This window comes from Grus americana, chromosome 2 (assembly GCF_028858705.1).
Source record: "Grus americana isolate bGruAme1 chromosome 2, bGruAme1.mat, whole genome shotgun sequence".
NCBI classification, from domain to species: domain Eukaryota; kingdom Metazoa; phylum Chordata; class Aves; order Gruiformes; family Gruidae; genus Grus; species Grus americana.
The window spans coordinates 12,487,544-12,504,560 of NC_072853.1; the positions used below are offsets into that span (position 1 = coordinate 12,487,544).

Below are 17,017 nucleotides of genomic sequence, written 5' to 3' on the forward strand. Positions count from 1 at the left end.
TCTTTAAATCCTTCTTCAAAATCCTTGTTTAAAAACATCTTCCTTTATTACGATGCCCACAAACTCCTTCAGAACTGCCTGTTTCTGTGCTATGACAGCTGTGTGTCCTCCATGACTGAGCCCAAATTCCTGATTCCAGAGCACCCCTTTTTACATAGAGCCTCGCAAAACTGGCTCCTGAGAATTTTGACAAAACCTGAGCAGCTTTTTTATTATAGGTCATTACATGGACTTCCACATCTTAGCTCAAAACCAACTCGCTTTGTACTCTCCACATTAAAGGAAACCTGAAAAATTGTGAACAATATAATAAGCTGTAATTAAACACAATATTAGTGATAGTAATACCGAACCGTAAGGTGGATACTGGATTCAATCTGATAGTTGACTGTAGAACAGAAAACACATAAGAAGAGTTTTTAAAAATTCAGAGACACTTGTTTTTCAATCTCTTGGAATTTATATGCCTTTTTTAAAATCAATCCAGGTTTAAAATTATAACTAAAAATGAAATAATATTCCAGCTCTCCAGCCAGTATAGATTCCTCCATTATACATAAGTCCTTGATTTTTTCATGTTGTTGGAATAAATTAAAATCCAACTTTAATTTAAAATTGTTTTTAAATAGTTCATAGTTAAAATAACAATTTCTGTAAATGAGACTGGTGTGTGACAGCAGTATTAACTTGCTCATGGCCGCAAAATGCAACAGCGGGGTGAGAAGAAACAGGGTAAAAATAAGAATCCAGAATTGAATTTATAAGGCTGAAGGAGATGGTTCTACCTGAGAGTTTATTTGCATGGCAATAGGAGAAAAAGGAGCATGAAACACAATTCCTAAATGGGGGTACTCCTCACATATACTGCTGAAATACTGTTTGTAAAAGCAAAACAAACTAAAAAACTTAACCTCAAATTTAAATATGCTTTTCTTAATATTGCCTCGGCTGACAAGAAAAGGGTATGGAGTAGAAATCTTGTCTCCGTAAGAACTTACTCACACAGGAAGTCAAACCAGTATGAGTTTGGCCGTAATAATACTGAAAAAACTTGGTACTTTTTTGACTATCAAAACTATTCCCGTTATGCTGGCTGACAAGCCCAGAAATTTGATGTTGTCCATGACTAGAAACTGTCATTCACCATAAGATTTAAAAGCATAAAAAATAAGTCATTGCCTTCTAAACTTATCACTCTATGCATGCAAGTATTTCCTTTCTGTTATTTTCAAACTCAATGGATACTTTTTTTTTCTTGTTCCTCAGCTTCTGCAATGCTATCAAATTTGTCTCCTCAAATTCTTTTAGGCTGCTAGCATAAACCCTATGCCAGCCAACTCTCCTGATCACATCTCCCCTGTCATTCGAACTTCTCCTTACATCTTCCTGAATTTACAGTCCTAGGTCTTATATTTAGTACTGGTTTTGAACTCGTCCTTCCTTTCTCGTTTTACTTTGCTTTCCCTTTTTTAGCTTCTTTTGAAGCTCATCTCATCACCATTCATCATCATTTTTCAGTACCGCACTTTCTTTCTTATAACTCTATCAAACTCGCTTTTCTTTAATTTATCTGACTCATTCACTGTATATCACATGCTAAACTGATTCCTTTCTTATTACTAGCCCTAATTAGGGGAAGCCTCCATCCTTCCTTTTATATATTACATTCTCACCAAACACCAGCTCCTGAGTCATTGGCAAAGGATTTAGGGAGCAGACGGAGTAAGCGATTGCCTCCGCTCCACGCACGGGTCAGCAGGTAGGTTATGCTGACCTCTTCGCAGGGTATTGTAGTACGTGCTCTCCCAAGTGTGCCCATTGATACCTAAGAATGTCCTCAGAGGGCTACGGCTGCGCACTTTCCTCAAGTGTCTGTGACCTCCTTAAGTCACCTCATTATAAAGTGAAAATACACCATCCAAAGCAGAACGGTATAACTCACCGTCAGTAACTAAACCTTATGATTGCATCTCATGCTTCAACAGGGATCTTCTCTATGAGTACATGTCACAGCAAAATATTTAAATTTGACTTGACACTACTCTGTAGTTATTTACAATCAGATGAAATTTCAGTCGGTTCTCACCTGATCACTTGCTATTTTGGCCAGTTCCTGTAGACTTACTATTATCAGTCCCCATCACGATTGCTCCCCTTTGGTTTTGTCTTCTGCCATGCAATATACAGTCATATGGTAGTATTTCTTGCTTCATGTGTTTCCGTTCACCACCGACCTCACCAGCACATTCTCTTGTCCAAGGAACTTTAGTTTTGACAGCAGACACCGCTCATCTCTACAAAATATAGGGCAGTTGATATCTGCCCTTGTTTCTCAAGTTCATGACAGACTCCTGTGATGAGCAATGAGGAATCTCATCTTGTTATATAAAATACTACATGTAAAAGAACCCAAGAACAGGACAAACAACTCCCTGAGGAAGTTATGGATTACAATCAGTAAACAGATGGATCATTAACTGGTCAACCGTTTTATTGTTCTCATGACAGAGAGAATGAGACATGTCTACTGCAAAGTTGGGTAATAAAACTGAAAAAAAAAGAACACCCAACTCACTGGCAGAAGAAAAAACCTCTTTTGCAGAGTCACTAACTCAAAATGGAATAATTAAAACTCCCACTTCAGAAGCTGCCGCTTTGAAGTGGAACTGCAGATCTCTATTTGCATATTAGGAACGCTTGTGTCGATTTCCATGCTCCATCTGGGCAAGAGATTGCAGATGAGGATGACAAGGCCCTGAATTAGGACAAATCAAATGCATGCGGACTCATGAAATCCTGTAGAGATAATTATGAGTCTCTCAGGATGATGTAATTAGTATATTAGCATGGTTTCCTCCTTTAGCAGTAAATATATTTTAACAATATGTAATGCCTTTATGTCTGCTATTTAATGTGTCAGCCTTGCTAAAAGTCCTTTGCACCCTTCTGTTTGGTCTGTCGGCACCATTCTAAGTCCTACTTTGTGGCAGACAACGAGATGCACAAAAATAATAACTCATAGCAAAGATGCAAACTGTAGCACTTAAGCTTTAGAGATCCTGCTACCTAATGCAATCCCCTCCCTAAATCTGACAGTCAGGCTTTTTGTAATATGGATGGAGAAAGCCAATGTCAAAAAACAAGAATCGCAAAAGCCAGCTATCTAAGCAAAGATTGTCTAAGAGACAGGGAGTCCTACTCCTCTAATGGCAATGGGTGCCTCCACCGCAAACCCTTTCCTTGAGTCAGTTGCTTAAGCCAGGCAAATCCTTCCTCATAAACAATGATGAGAGAAATCCACATACTATCAGTTTTAATATCTCAGTGGTTAAAACAGTCATCAGTAAGGTGAGTGACCCGTTTTCAAATCTCTGCTCATCCCATATTAGTTGTCCTAGCCCATAGGCTATTGGGTATTCAGGGGTAAGACATCTCGATCTCTCCTGTTTGAAGTTGTTCCACTTTGTATAACTAATTAAAAGATAATTGGAGCAAGTACTTGAACCTGACTCTCCCACATCCCAGGTTATTGCCTAACCATTCAGCTGTGGATTCAGTCTCTCATTTTGTTTCTGCAAGGTTCTTAAATCATGTAGGCACTTTTGAAAATCCTATTCTCTGCATTTTGCATGCAAATATTCACAGAGCAGAAAGTCACATTCGTTTCAGAATTACCACTACAAATATCTTCCATTCTTCTCATACATAGTACCAGCTCTCTTGCTCAATGGTGAAAGCTAGGTGGTTGGTTTGTTTGTGTGTTGGAGGGGGGTTCTTTTTCAAATCCTTTGTCACAATACAACCCATTTGTGCAAGTACAAAACCAGCTTTTTCTGTGGTTCTTAGTTCTGATTCCTTGCTTGCAGAAGGCGACGAGAAGCCTCAAATGGTAATCATAGATAGCAGAATAAAAGGATATTGGTCTTTCACAATGATTGATGATTGTTCTTTGGATTCTAAAAATATGGTATGGACTTCAGAAAGCACATGATGTAATGAACAGCTCTCTGCCCTGAAGAGCTCACAAAGTAAATGATGGACCTGGCACACAAGCAAAGACGCAATATAAACCACACATCAGGAGAAACAGAGATTACAAATCCAGGATAATGAAGCACAAGTGAAAGCTTGTAAGGTATTTCAAAATAAGGAGAGCCTGGTATAACAGGCATTTGTTCAAGGACTATAAGGGCATCATGAGCTGATAAGAGGAAGATAGCAGACTAGGGAAGAAGTAGTTCAAGAAGTAGTACACATGACAAAGTAATTCAAGGAAGGCTGTTCAACTGGTCTACAGAAGCAATAAATGTTTACATTTATTTTACAGTTATCCCAGTATAAAACTTGCAGATTCTTTTATTTCATTTCACCTTACATGTCCTATAAGAGAGTTTAACAAAACAAAACAAAACAAAACCCCACCAAAAAAAACCACAAGAAAAGCAAGAATGCAGGGAACACTGATAACTATTTTAGTTTTTTCACTGGCAAAACTTTCCCCATAAACAAAGCCTTGTTTCAAAATGTGAAGTAACTACAGTCTGAGAAGAGATGAGGGAAAATTTTAGAAATGTCGGGTGAACAGTGGCTTAGGAAAAATTAAGAGTCCAACAACAGCATTGTGAAATGTTCAATGCAATGACATTACACAGCAAGCAGGGGAAGATCTGATTCAAAAAAACAAAATTCTGGCTGTGCAAAACCACACTGTCTCATTTATGGTTTCCAGAAATGTTTTTCCAATACAGCATTCTGTTAGTCTTCAGCTTACAGGAGTTCTTCCCCATAGCAGAGGCTTGTGTTGATATAATACAGGCACAAACCAAACCCCAGAACAAAAGGTTAAAGTCTTTTACAATATTTAATTTCTGTAGAGATTTAAACATTTAAATATGTCATTACAAAACAAAATGACTCAGTATAGATGTAATTCAGATGTACAAAATGCATTAGTCATTCAATAAAACAGGCACTGAGGATTTACTAAAAATACTCTACAGAAAAAAAATAACAACATATATTTACTTTACTGAATGGTTGTTGTGGAAAGCACATAAAACCAAATCCTGTATAAGTCACCCTAATTTGCCTATCCCGAAACTAGGACTGCTAGTCTAGCCCTAAAGCAGCACGGCTAACTCACGTCCAGGTTCCAACCCTTGTTCTGAACAGCAGTGCAAGAGAAGCAATGTGTGATGTGACCATAAGGCAAGAAAACAGGGCAGGGACTTAACTAACTAACCGGCAGCATGAGGAGGTCCCTGCCAGGTGGGAGTCTCACTAGGGGCAGAGTTAATTTACATCAGCTTCCTACTCATCCAGAGATGAGGCGGTGCTCCTTAGGGAGCCCTGCCATCAGGACACAAAACCAGAAGCAAAGCAGTTAATAGGGCAGTTGGAATGCAGGGAGCGTAAAGAAATCCCAGACATGTCACCAACAGAAACTGCTCCCACAAGGTGACGTAGGACAGGTCACCAGCGCAGCCTTTCTGGTACTCCATGGAAGTGCTGAGGGTACATTCTGCCATCCAGGGCTTGGACTGCTCAGATGCCCAGTACTCCTCCCTGGGGCAGGGAGCTGGGGAGGTACATTCTGATCAAGTCACTGCTATGCTCAGCAGCTGCCAAGAGAGGTCAGCGGGCTTCCCTGCATCAGGGGTGCTGCACAGGAGACCTGTAGGATCTTTGAAGAGATTTCTCCAAGACACAAGCTTAAGCTCCACTGGGGTAAGAATTACCAGACATCTGCTGGAAATACAAGACAGCGGAGAGGAAACAGTCCAGGAGGGTCCTGGAGTCTGTGGAAGATAACTTCCTGATAGAGCTGGTGAGGGAGCCAACTAGGGAAGGCACCCTCTGGACCTCTTGTTATGAAACAGAGAAGGACTTGTGGGTGATGTGACAGTTGGAGGCCATCTTGGGCGATCACGAAATGATAGAGTTTTTGATTCTCGGAGAAGTAAGGAGGGGAGGCAGCAGAACTGCTACCTGCTATCTTGGACTTCTGGAGGGCAGACTTTGGCCTGTTTAGGAGACTGATTGAGACAGTCCCTTGGGAGGCAGTTGTGTTGGGTTTGCATGGCAAGGTTTTGGTAGCGGGGGGGGCTACAGGGGTGGCCTCTGTGAGAAGCTGCTAGAAGCTTCCCCCATGTCTGATTATAGAGCCAATGCCAGCCAGCTCCAAGACGGACCCGCCGCTGGCCAAGGCCAAGCCAATCAGCACCTCTGTGATAACATATTTAAGAAGGGAAAAAAACAGAGAGAGAGAGCTTTTGCAGCCGGAGAGAGGAGTGAGAAGGTGTAAGAAACTCTGCAGACACCAAGGTCAGTGCAGAAGGAGGGGGAGGAGGTGCTCCAGGCACCGGAGCAGAGATCCCCCTGCAACCCGTGGTGAAGACCATGGTGAAGACCATGGTGAAGCAGGCTGTCCCCCTGCAGCCCATGGAGGAAGGATGAGGGGGTGTAGAGACTCCACCTGCAGCCCGTGTTGTCCACCCAGACTTCAGTAAAGCCTTTGACACTATTCCCCACAGTATTCTCCTGGAGCAGGTGGAGGCACTCAAAGGAGGCTGTGAGCCGTGGGAAGCCCACGCTGGAGCAAGCTCCTGGCAGGACCTGTGGACCCGTGGAGAGAGGAGCCCATGCCAGAGCAGGTTTGCTGGCAGGACTTGTGACCCCATGGGGGACCCACACTGGAACAGTCTGCTCCTGAAGGACTGCACCCCATGGAAGAGACTCACGTTGGAGAAGTTCGTGAAGGACTGTCTCCCGTGAGAGGGACTCCATGCTGGAGCAGGGGAACGATGAGAGGAGTCCTCCCCCTGAGGATGAAGAAGCGGCAGAAACAACGTGTGATGAACTGACCGTAACCCCCATTCCCCGTCCCCCTGTGCCGCTGAGGGGGGAGGAGGTTGAAGCCGGGAGTGAAGTCAAGCCCAGGAAGATGGGAGGGGTGGGGGGAGGTGTTTTAACATTTGATTTTATTTCTCATTCCTCTACTCTGTTTTGCTTAGTAATAAATTAGATTAATTCCCCCTCTAAGTTCAGTCTGTTTTGCTCATGATGATAATTAGTGAGTGATCTCTCCCTGTCCTTATATCGACCCACAAGCTTTTCGTTATACTTTTTCTCCCCTGTCTAGTGAAGGATGGACAGTGACAGAGCGGCTCTGGTGGGCACCTGGCCCCCAGGCAGCGTCAACCCACTGCAGCAGTCTTGAAGGGCAAAGGAGTCCAGGAAAGCTGGACATCCTTCAGGAAGGAAATCTTAAAGGCACAGAACCTGTGACAAGGACAGGGAGAAGAATGAAGCCCCCATAGTCCAAGGGGAAATGGTTAGAGACCTGCTACACCACTTAGACACACACAAGTCTATGGGGCCGGATGGGATCCACCCCAGGGCACTGAGGAAGCTGGCAAAAGTGCTCACCAAGCCACTTTCCATCATTTATCAGCAGTCCTGGCTAACCGGGGAGGTCCCAGTTGACTGGAGGTTAGCCAATGTGACGCCCATCTACAAGAAGCGTCAGAAAGAGGATCCAGGGAACTACAGGTCTGTCAGTCTGACCTCAGTGCTGGGGAATGTCATGGAGCAGATAATCTTGAGTGTCATCACACGGCACATACAGGACAACCAGGTGATCAGGCCCAGTCAGCATGGGTTCACGAATGGCAGGTCCTGCTTGACTAACCTCATCTCCTTCTATGACAAGGTGACCCGCTTAGTCGATGAGGGAAAGGCTGTGGATGTTGTCCACCCGGACTTCAGTAAAGCCTTTGACACTATTCCCCACAGCATTCTCCTGGAGAAACTGGCTCCTAACAGCTTGGATAGGTGTACTCTGCTGGGTAAAAAACTGGCTGGATGCCCTGACTGAAAGAGTTGTGGTGAATGGAGTTAAATCCAGTTGGCAGCCTGTCACAAGTGGTGTTCCCCAGGGCTCAGTACTGGGGCCACTGCTTTTTGGTATCTTTATCAATAATCTAGACAAGGGGATTGAGTACACCCTCAGTAAGTTTGCAGACCACACCAAGTTGGGCAGGAGCGATGATCTGCTTGAGGTTAGGAAGGCTCTACAGAGGGATCTGGACAGGCTGGATTGATGGGCTGAGGCCAACTATATGAGGTTCAACAAGGGCAAGTGCCAGGTCCTGCACTTGGGTCACAACAATCCCCTGCAACGCCACAGGCTTGGGGGAGAGTGGCTGGAAAGCTGCCCGGTGGAAAAAGACCTGGGGGCGTTGGTCAACAGCTAGATGAATATCAGCCAGCAGTGTGCCCAGGTGGCCGAGAAGGCCAACAGCATCCTGGCTTCTATCAGAAATCGTGTGGCCAGCAGGACTAGGGAAGTGATCATCCCCCTGTACTTGGCACTGGTGAGGCCACACCTCGAGTCCTGTGTTCAGTTTTGAGTCCCCCCACTACAAGAAAGACACTGAGGTGCTGGAGCGCGTCCAGAGAAGGGCAACGAAGCTGGTGAAGGATCTAGAGAACAGGTCTTATGAGGGGCGGCTGAGGGAACTGAGGTTGTTTAGCCTGGAGAAGAGGAAGCTGAGGGGAGACCTTATTGTTCTCTACAACTACCTGAAAGGAGGTCGTAGCCAGGTGGGTGTTGGCCTCTTCTCCCAAGTAACAAGTGGTAGGACAGGAGGAAATGGCCTCAGGTTGTGCCAGGTAAGGTTTAGATTGGATATTAGGAAAAACTTCTTCACTGAAAGAGTTGTCAGGCACTGAAACAGGTTGCCCAGGGAAGTGGTTGAGTGACCATCCCTGGAGGTATTTAAAAGACAAGTAGACATGGTGCGTAGGGACATGGTTTAGTGGTGGACTCGGCAGCATTAGGTTTATGGTCGGACTCGATGATCTTAAAGGTCTTTTCCGACCTAAACGATTCTATGGTTCTATTCCATGATTCTAAGAAGAAAGGTATGATTGAAGGACCAGGAAGAGGATATAAACTTGGAGAGGGCGGAAGCTGGAAGCCTGTGACTTCAGGTAACAGGAATAAAGCTCTGTTTCCTCTTTCAGCTGTGCCTAGCTAAGAGTTACAGGAACAGCAGGGGGTGTTTGGGGAGAAAATTCTGAGTGGGTATCTCAAGTCTTTGGATTAGTACCAGTACTAAGGAAAGCATCAGTTAGTGGCTGATGATGCTCCCCAGTGTGAAACAGAAGAATCCATCCCTATTATCCAGGTGAGTCTGTTGCTTGCCCGGAACCTAGATCACTGATGTTGCAGAGAAATTGCCAACACTCATCCAGCCTTCAAAATTCTACCTCTTGCTGCTAACCACTGTGGGACAGAAGTAATGCAGCCAAGGGAAACCTTGAGCAGCTCAAATGGAACAGAGAGCTCAGAGTAAACATGAGAAGGCAGAAATCCCAGTGGTGCTCTCTTCAATCCTTCTAGTCAATGGAGAGGCCTGGCTAGCAGATGTAACCAGCAGACTGATGCCTGGTTGTACAGCTGCTGTCACCAGCAAACCTTTGGGTTTTTTATTACAATGCTTCATTCAATGAAGATGGACTGCTACAAAGATATGGAAGTGACCTGACAGAGAAAAACATCTCTGTGAAGAGACTTGCTATTCTAGTGAGGATGGCTTTAAACTAAATTCACTGAGGAATGGGTACTTGACCCAGAGGGAAGGGAAGGGGGGAGAAAGTATGTGTGAGAAAAGGCTGCAAGGGAAAGTTACATGTTTCTACTCGGAGAGAGGGCATGCAGAGGCTTACCTCAGGTGTCTGGATACTAATGCACAGAGCTTGGCCAACAAACAAGAGGAACTGGAAGTCTATGCACAGTCAGAGAGCTCTGATGTGATCAGGATCACAAAGACTAAATGGGATAGCAACCATGACTGGAACAGTGTGGTGGAGGCTGTTCAAGGAGACCAAGCAATGAAGAAGGGCAGCTGCACTTTCTTACCAAGCACCTCCTTGTCTATGCAGAGGTGCAGCGTGAGACCAGAGGCATATCTGACAGGAATCTTCTAGTCAAAAGCAAAGGCAAAAGCAACATTGGCCACGCAGCAGGGGAGCTTGTCACACACCACCTGCCCAAGGGGACAAGGTGGATAAGGCTGTCTACAAACAACTACCAAAAGCAACCCAATTACCAGCCTTGGTCCTCATTAGGGATTTCAACCATGTAGGCACCATGACATTGTGCAAGCAATTCAGGATATTTCTAGACTGCATTGGTGATAACTTTTTAATGCAAATGCTAAAGAGACCAAACAAAGGTAATATTCTACGTGACCTCTGCGCACAAACAGGGAAGAACAAGTGGCAAATGTGGTCACAGATAGTAGCTTGGGAGCACTGACTACAAGCTGATTGCATTCAGGATCCAGAAGAAGATTGGGAAAGTAAGCAGAAGAATTAGGACTCAGGATTTTGTGCAAGTGGACTTTGGGCTATTCAGGAGATGACTCAGCAGAATCTCCCAGGAAGTTGACACAAAAGGTGCCTAGGTAATTTTTTATAGAAAACTTACTGAGAACTCAGGAACAAATAATACTGTTGTACAAGACAACTGGACATTTCCGTAGAAGACCCACTTGACTAAGCAAGGAGCTTCTTAATGAACTGTCATGCAAAAAGACAGCACACAACAAGCAAGAACAGGCAACAAAAAAGGACTAAAAAAGCACTACTTTGGCACCTAAGAACAAAATTGGGAAAACCAAAGCTCATTTAGAATTAAACCAAGTGAGGGATATAAAGAGCAGCAAGAGGGAATTGTGTAAGTTCAGAGGAAACGTGGGGATGTTACTGAATGGAGGAGACAACCTAGTGGTTGTACAGATGGAAAAGGCTGAAGTACTCAATATGTTTTTGCCACAGTCTTCACAGGCAAAGATTACTCCTAGATTTCCAGCTGTACCAGGATGGTTTGGGAAGGAACAGGTTAGGGACGACAAGTTAGGAATGAGTTAGAGCAGCTGGATGTATTCATCTATGAGGACAGACAAGATTAATCTGAAAGTGCTGAAAGACTTGGTTGACATGACTCCAAGAGTCCCTGCTGTCATCTCCAAAAACACCATGATAATTGGGGCAGGCCCCTGAAAACTGGAAAAAGGCTAGCACTATGCCTGTCTTTTAAAAAGGCATGACAAAAAGAACTCGATCAACTACAGGCCAGTTAGCCTCACCTCAGCCCCTGGAAAGATTACATACCACATCTTTTTGGAATCCACCTCCAAACATGCAGAGAACAAAAAGGTAATCAGCAACAATCAGCATGGACTTACAAAGGGCAGTTCATGCTTGATCAAACTGATTGCCTTATGTGATGAACTGACCTAAAATGCAGATGTGGGGAGCGTGGTGGATGTAATCAAATGGTCTGGTAGGTAGATTGACAATTACCAGGACAGCTGGGCTCAGAGGGTAACACTCACAGTAAACATTAGTTTGACATCCAATTGGTAGCCAGTTCTAGTGGTGAACGGTAGGGCTGAAAATGTTCAGTATCCTCACCAATGACCTGGATGATGAAACACAATGCACTCTCAGCAATCTTCTAGACAAAACTAACCTAGTGGTGTTTGACACATCAAGCAGTAGAGCTTTAATCAAGAAGGAGCTTGAGGAAATTTAGGACTGGAAATGTCAAGTTCAAGAAGAAAAGTTCTGCAGCTTTTCTAGGGGCAGCGTAAGCCCACACATCAGTGCATGCTAGGAACTGACTGGCTTTGTAGCAACTCTGCTGAAGAGGACAGGGAGGTTATGGCAGATGTCAAGCAAAATGTGAGGAAATGTTCTCACTGCTAAAAAGGCAAATTGGATACTGGCTACCTTAGGAGCAGCATGGCCGGGAGGACAAAGGAAGTTACTCTCCCCCTGTATGAAGCACTGATCAGCTGACAGCTGAAATACTGCATCAAGTATCAGGCTCCCCAGTTCAAGAGGTACGTGGAGAAACTGGAATCTGGGGAGGGGCTGTGGGCTCATGACTGATAGACATTAAAGCAGCTGGTTTTTTTAGTCTGGTAGACAGGAGGCTAAGAGAGGCAAAAGCTACTTGAAGAAGAGTTACAAAAACAGTGGAGCCAAGCTTTCCTCAAGTAATGAAAGTACATATAAAATCACAATTTTTTTCTGACAGTGCTATCAACTCAGTGCTTTCTTTTTTAAAAAATTAAGACATACTTTGTTGTCTCTTATTCAGTATCTCCTGTAATAAACAGCCCATAGTCACAACTTAGTTGACCATATATATAATCCCAGTTGGACCACCTTTCTAGTTTATAACACTGTTGATGGGGATATAAAAGGCATTTTTATGTTCACCAATCCAGGAATCTCAAGGACTGATCTTAAAACTTTCAGATTTTGATCTATTAAAATAAGTAAAAAATCTACACTGTATGGTACCTAACCATCCAGGAAAACATTTCATCACATTTGGTGTGGTTGAGATCAGAGCAGGTACTTAAGTTGGAATTTCATCAAATTTACAAGAAAGGGTCCCAACAGATGCTCACCCAGAGCCATACTTCACCTCCTCCCATCAATATTACAAGCAAGGTCTGTTATTTAGAACAAGTTATTAAGTTCTTCTTGGGCATTAAGGGAGAAAACTGGCTTCAAGACAAGGACCTAGCTGAAGATTCCTCCCTTCTTTGGTCCAAGTGGGTGTAGCTCTGCTAACTTCAAGCAGGATTTAATCTGCTGGTACCTAATTATTACATGGTTTGTGTGGTTTTATATGATACAGATTTGAAGTGAGCTTTGAGGTTAAGAATTTTTCAATTATGTAACAATGCCCAGAGCAGGAACCGTTTATTTATTTTTTAAATCATCAAATGCGAGAGTAAGAACACAGAGATAAATTATTAGATACCCTGAAGACTTTCCAAATATTAAAATTATGGAGGGAAAAGGTAGTTTTTAGATAGAACGACATTCCAAAATAGGTTTGAAACACAGTGTAAATGTTATTTGTCTAAAGCTACATAGTCAGTCAACATAAATTTCAGGATGCAGTAGTATTTGTGGACTCTATTTTCTATGCAGTCTGTTTTCTGCTGCATAAATATGTGAGTACTGCATCAGACCAAAGATCCATCCAGCATATTCTCCTGTCTTTGACAGTGGCAGAAGCAAATAGCTGGAGTAGGAGTATAGCAATAGTGCCAAATAGAAAGATTTTCCCCTGTTTCCCACCATATAGTTTCCCTACTTCTAGCAACTTGCAGTTTAGGGATTTCCCAAGACAGTGACTGTATTTGAATCTTTAAATCTAATAGCTGTAAATGAGTTTTTTTTCCATTAATTTGTCTCGTAGCTTTTTGAACCCCGTAATGCTTCTGGTCTCCGTAACATCCTGTGGCAATTAATTCCATAATTTAATTATTCACTGTGTAAAAAGTTACTTCCTTTTGTTGGTTTAAAACCTGCTGCTGGATAATTTTATTAAATGGCTCTTTGTTTTTATGTGACACATTGTGAACAACACTTCTGTTCCGTGCATGACTGTACACACTGCTATTATAGCCACTTCTTACCTGAATTAACTGGCAGTTTCTCCTTGGACAGAAGAAAAGCCACACCTGTGATCCTCTGTAGGTGCTTTTTGCTTTAGCTGGATTTTCTCCTTACCATAAAACACTATCCTTCTATTAAAAATTTAACAGACAAATAAGTACTGAAAAGAACTAGTAAAGGAGGGACTAATACAAGGAGTTTGGGCTTGAGTTTTGTGGGGTTTTGAAATGACTGAGTGTAACTCACTTGGAGCTGTAATATATGTTACAACTATAGTTATCTATGCTGTGCATATAAACCTGGTTGATGGGATTTGTCTGTATATATGTTTATAAGCCTGACTGATGAAGGAGGCCAGGCATATGCAAACCTAACTGGTAGATTAAGGAGGATGACTAGTTATACTCAGGTCTAATTAGCTCATAGAGGGTTAGCAAAGACATACATCGCTGTAATTGATGGGGCAGCTCAGCGCAAATCCGTCTGATGGGCCAGATTCTCTTAAGACACTGTTCAACAGGATCTGTGCTGTTCTGTCAGACTTTGTCTGCCAAGAGAAATAATGCACTGCTGTGGATGGGAGAAAAGGCAATGCTTCTGTAAGTCTTCTCCAAGTGCATGCCACCAACTAACAAGAGTCAACTCTGGGTTTGGTCAACAAAGACGAGAAAGGGATTCTAAAGCCTAAGCAGGCTGTAAGAGAGGAAGCAAGGGGAAAGGAAGAGGAGCTGCCCACCAAACTGAACATAATCAATGTGACTCCGGGGAGAAGAGGTGGTGATGAGGACTGTGGCTCCGGTAGACAGTAGAATTTAGCAGACAGCAGCGGGGGAAGATGGGGTTGTTCTGTGGGGAGCAAGGGGGTACAGTGGGGCTGTTAATAGCTAAGTCCAGAAACGCCTTGTTTCAACAGAGTTTTACTGAACTGGACCAAACTGCCTCTCGTGCAGCCCAGCCTTTACCTGTATCCCTTGATCACCTCCAACTAAGCATAAAAATATCCATGGAAAAACATTTCAACTGCAGCCCACACTTCATCATTACAGTAATCTTCACACACCACAAAACCACACCCCATACGTTTTCCATACTGGAGTTGCCATCTTCCCAGCAACCCTTGTAAACTCACCACTGCATCCAAGCCCTTACTATCCGATCCTCTCCCCACACATGGGGATAAAGTAGCACCGTAACAGCTTTGAACAGATAATGAGTATCTAGTTGAATAAACACGGTGAATTGTTTCCACAGAAGCAGTGGCAATGCAGTAAGGCACCAACATTTGAAAAGTGCCAGAAAAGTTAACAGTAGCAACATAACTGAGCTTTTAATTTCTCTGGTTTTGTGGAATTTATCAGGTATAGTATGTGTGTGTACAAGTTAACATGAGAACTTTACACTTTACAAGGAAGTTTGGGGTGTATCTGATGTACACACTTATTTTCTTAAGTCTTTGTAATTATTTTTCATCCACTGTCAGTGTTAACACACAAGTCTAAGGATAAAAGAAATACTTCAGCTGGTTAAATCAGCTTACTCAGGCTATACACTTAGCTCAGTTAAATAAGATGAGAGCCCAGAAATTAGTCCAACTTGCCAACCCCTATTATCAAGAACAGTGTTTGTAACTCACAGTAGGTTATCAACAATGGGGCCACATTTGGGAGATACCGTGACATCTAGTATTGATTTCTGGCAGGATTTAGATCTTTTTTGAAACCTCTGCCTCAAGTTAGAAAGATAATAAAATGCATATGTACTATTAAGCGAGATTTTAAAAATTATTTTAATAAGCATTAAAATAGGCATAGTTACATACTGTAGTGAATCACAAACACAAAGGCATGCTTCTTTCAAATCAAATCACATCAACAGGAGCAATGTGAAAGGTGAGAAAGAAAGACAATTCAACATTTGCAGAACATTTGCAGACATTTGCAGAGTGCATGTGTTAAAAATCATGAGAAATCCATTATAGAATTTAACAAAATAAATGCCAAAAAGCTGCTCTTAAACTCCCAACATAAAAAAAATCCAAACAAACAAACAAAGAAATGTTCCACAAACCTTCAGTTCTTTCCATTTTAATAAAGACCCTAAATATTCAGTTCTGTAGAAGTTAAAACATTCAGAACAATCCATATCATAAAGTCACAAGAATTTGGTACATTCTAAACTACGTGTAACATGCTGCCCGCGCACTCCTGTTTACGTCCAGTATGGAATAGCTCACCAGGAAAAAGTCCCAAATAATATAATTTATGAGGAAGCTAGGAATGAGAGTAGCAACTTCTACTAACTCCTTCTTAACTGAAATCCTTTAACAAAAACAAATTCATGGTAGTAGCAGCCACAAAAAACTGTGACCTAGTTAATGCTATAAGCAACATTTTATCTGTGATTCATTATAAAGCTGCTAAGAATTTTGCAGAGGGAAAATCTGTGTAACTGAATATTTTTATTGATAAGGTCAGTTAAAAAACATACTAGGAGAAAGAGTAAATGTTTTTAAACGAGTGACCTAGCATTTAAACTTTTGGGGAAGGAATATTAAAATATCCACATACACATACAATCTCTGGAAACAATTACAGTAATTAAAACAACACTGAATATTTGGAAAGAGACATTTTATGGAAGGCATTCCAGAACTGTCTCCCCAAAGACACTGATCAACTTGGGTGTGTTCAATTAACAGGAGAAATTAATTTCAAGTCAAAACCCCTGCTGCTGAGAATCATCCAGCCTTTAACGCTCCCCTCCCACTGCCGGCCCCAGCATTTAAATCCTTGGACTGTCAGCAGGAGCTTTCTAGATAAGATGGTTAATTTGAAAGACTATTTTCACTACTGATCAACTGAAACTACAACTCCAGTGTTTCCAGTAGTAAGTTTCATCAACAACAACAAAAAAAATCCAAGATTTGAGATGAAGATGGCCTTTTAATTTCCTCTGGCTATCTACCTCAACACCTACCGATTTCATTACAGTTCTTAATTTTATCTACTTCCTCTAGGCTAAGCTAACCCAGACACAGTTAAGTCCTGTTGACGCTGAAATGCAGACATTGCAGAAAAGCAAGGATCCAAACCAGAGACTTTCAGTTGCTCCCTGTTGTGACCTTCTGGAATTCCAGAAACAGTTCAGACTGCCAATTACAATCCCTAGTATTAAAATAAAATAATTAAGAAAACTGAATTCCAAATGCTTCGAAATCTTCAGGTAGGGAAAAAAAAAAAAATCTCTTTACAGACAGAGATATGGGATGCTGTCCACATGACTGAGATCATGGTTGAACTAGATAGTAAATTCAGTTTCAGTATGTCTAGTACAAGATCAAAAACACCACAGCTGCATGACGAACTGATTAAGTGCAACCCACTCTGCCAATTCTAATTTTGCACAGAGTTATGCTCCATCAGGTAGCGTCTGTCCTTCTGCAAGCGGCATCCAGCCAGCATAAACATGATATCATGTGATCTGGCTTATTTAATGAGAATGTGCTACCAGGTGATTTGGTACT

At 42.4% G+C, this 17,017-nt stretch overlaps 1 protein-coding gene across 3 annotated transcripts in view; it reads right to left on the reverse strand.

The window, feature by feature from the left end:
- NSMCE2 (NSE2 (MMS21) homolog, SMC5-SMC6 complex SUMO ligase) overlaps window positions 1-17,017 on the reverse strand; it is a 140,328-nt gene that overhangs the window by 83,452 nt on the left and 39,859 nt on the right. The gene's annotated exons all lie outside the window — the stretch shown is intronic.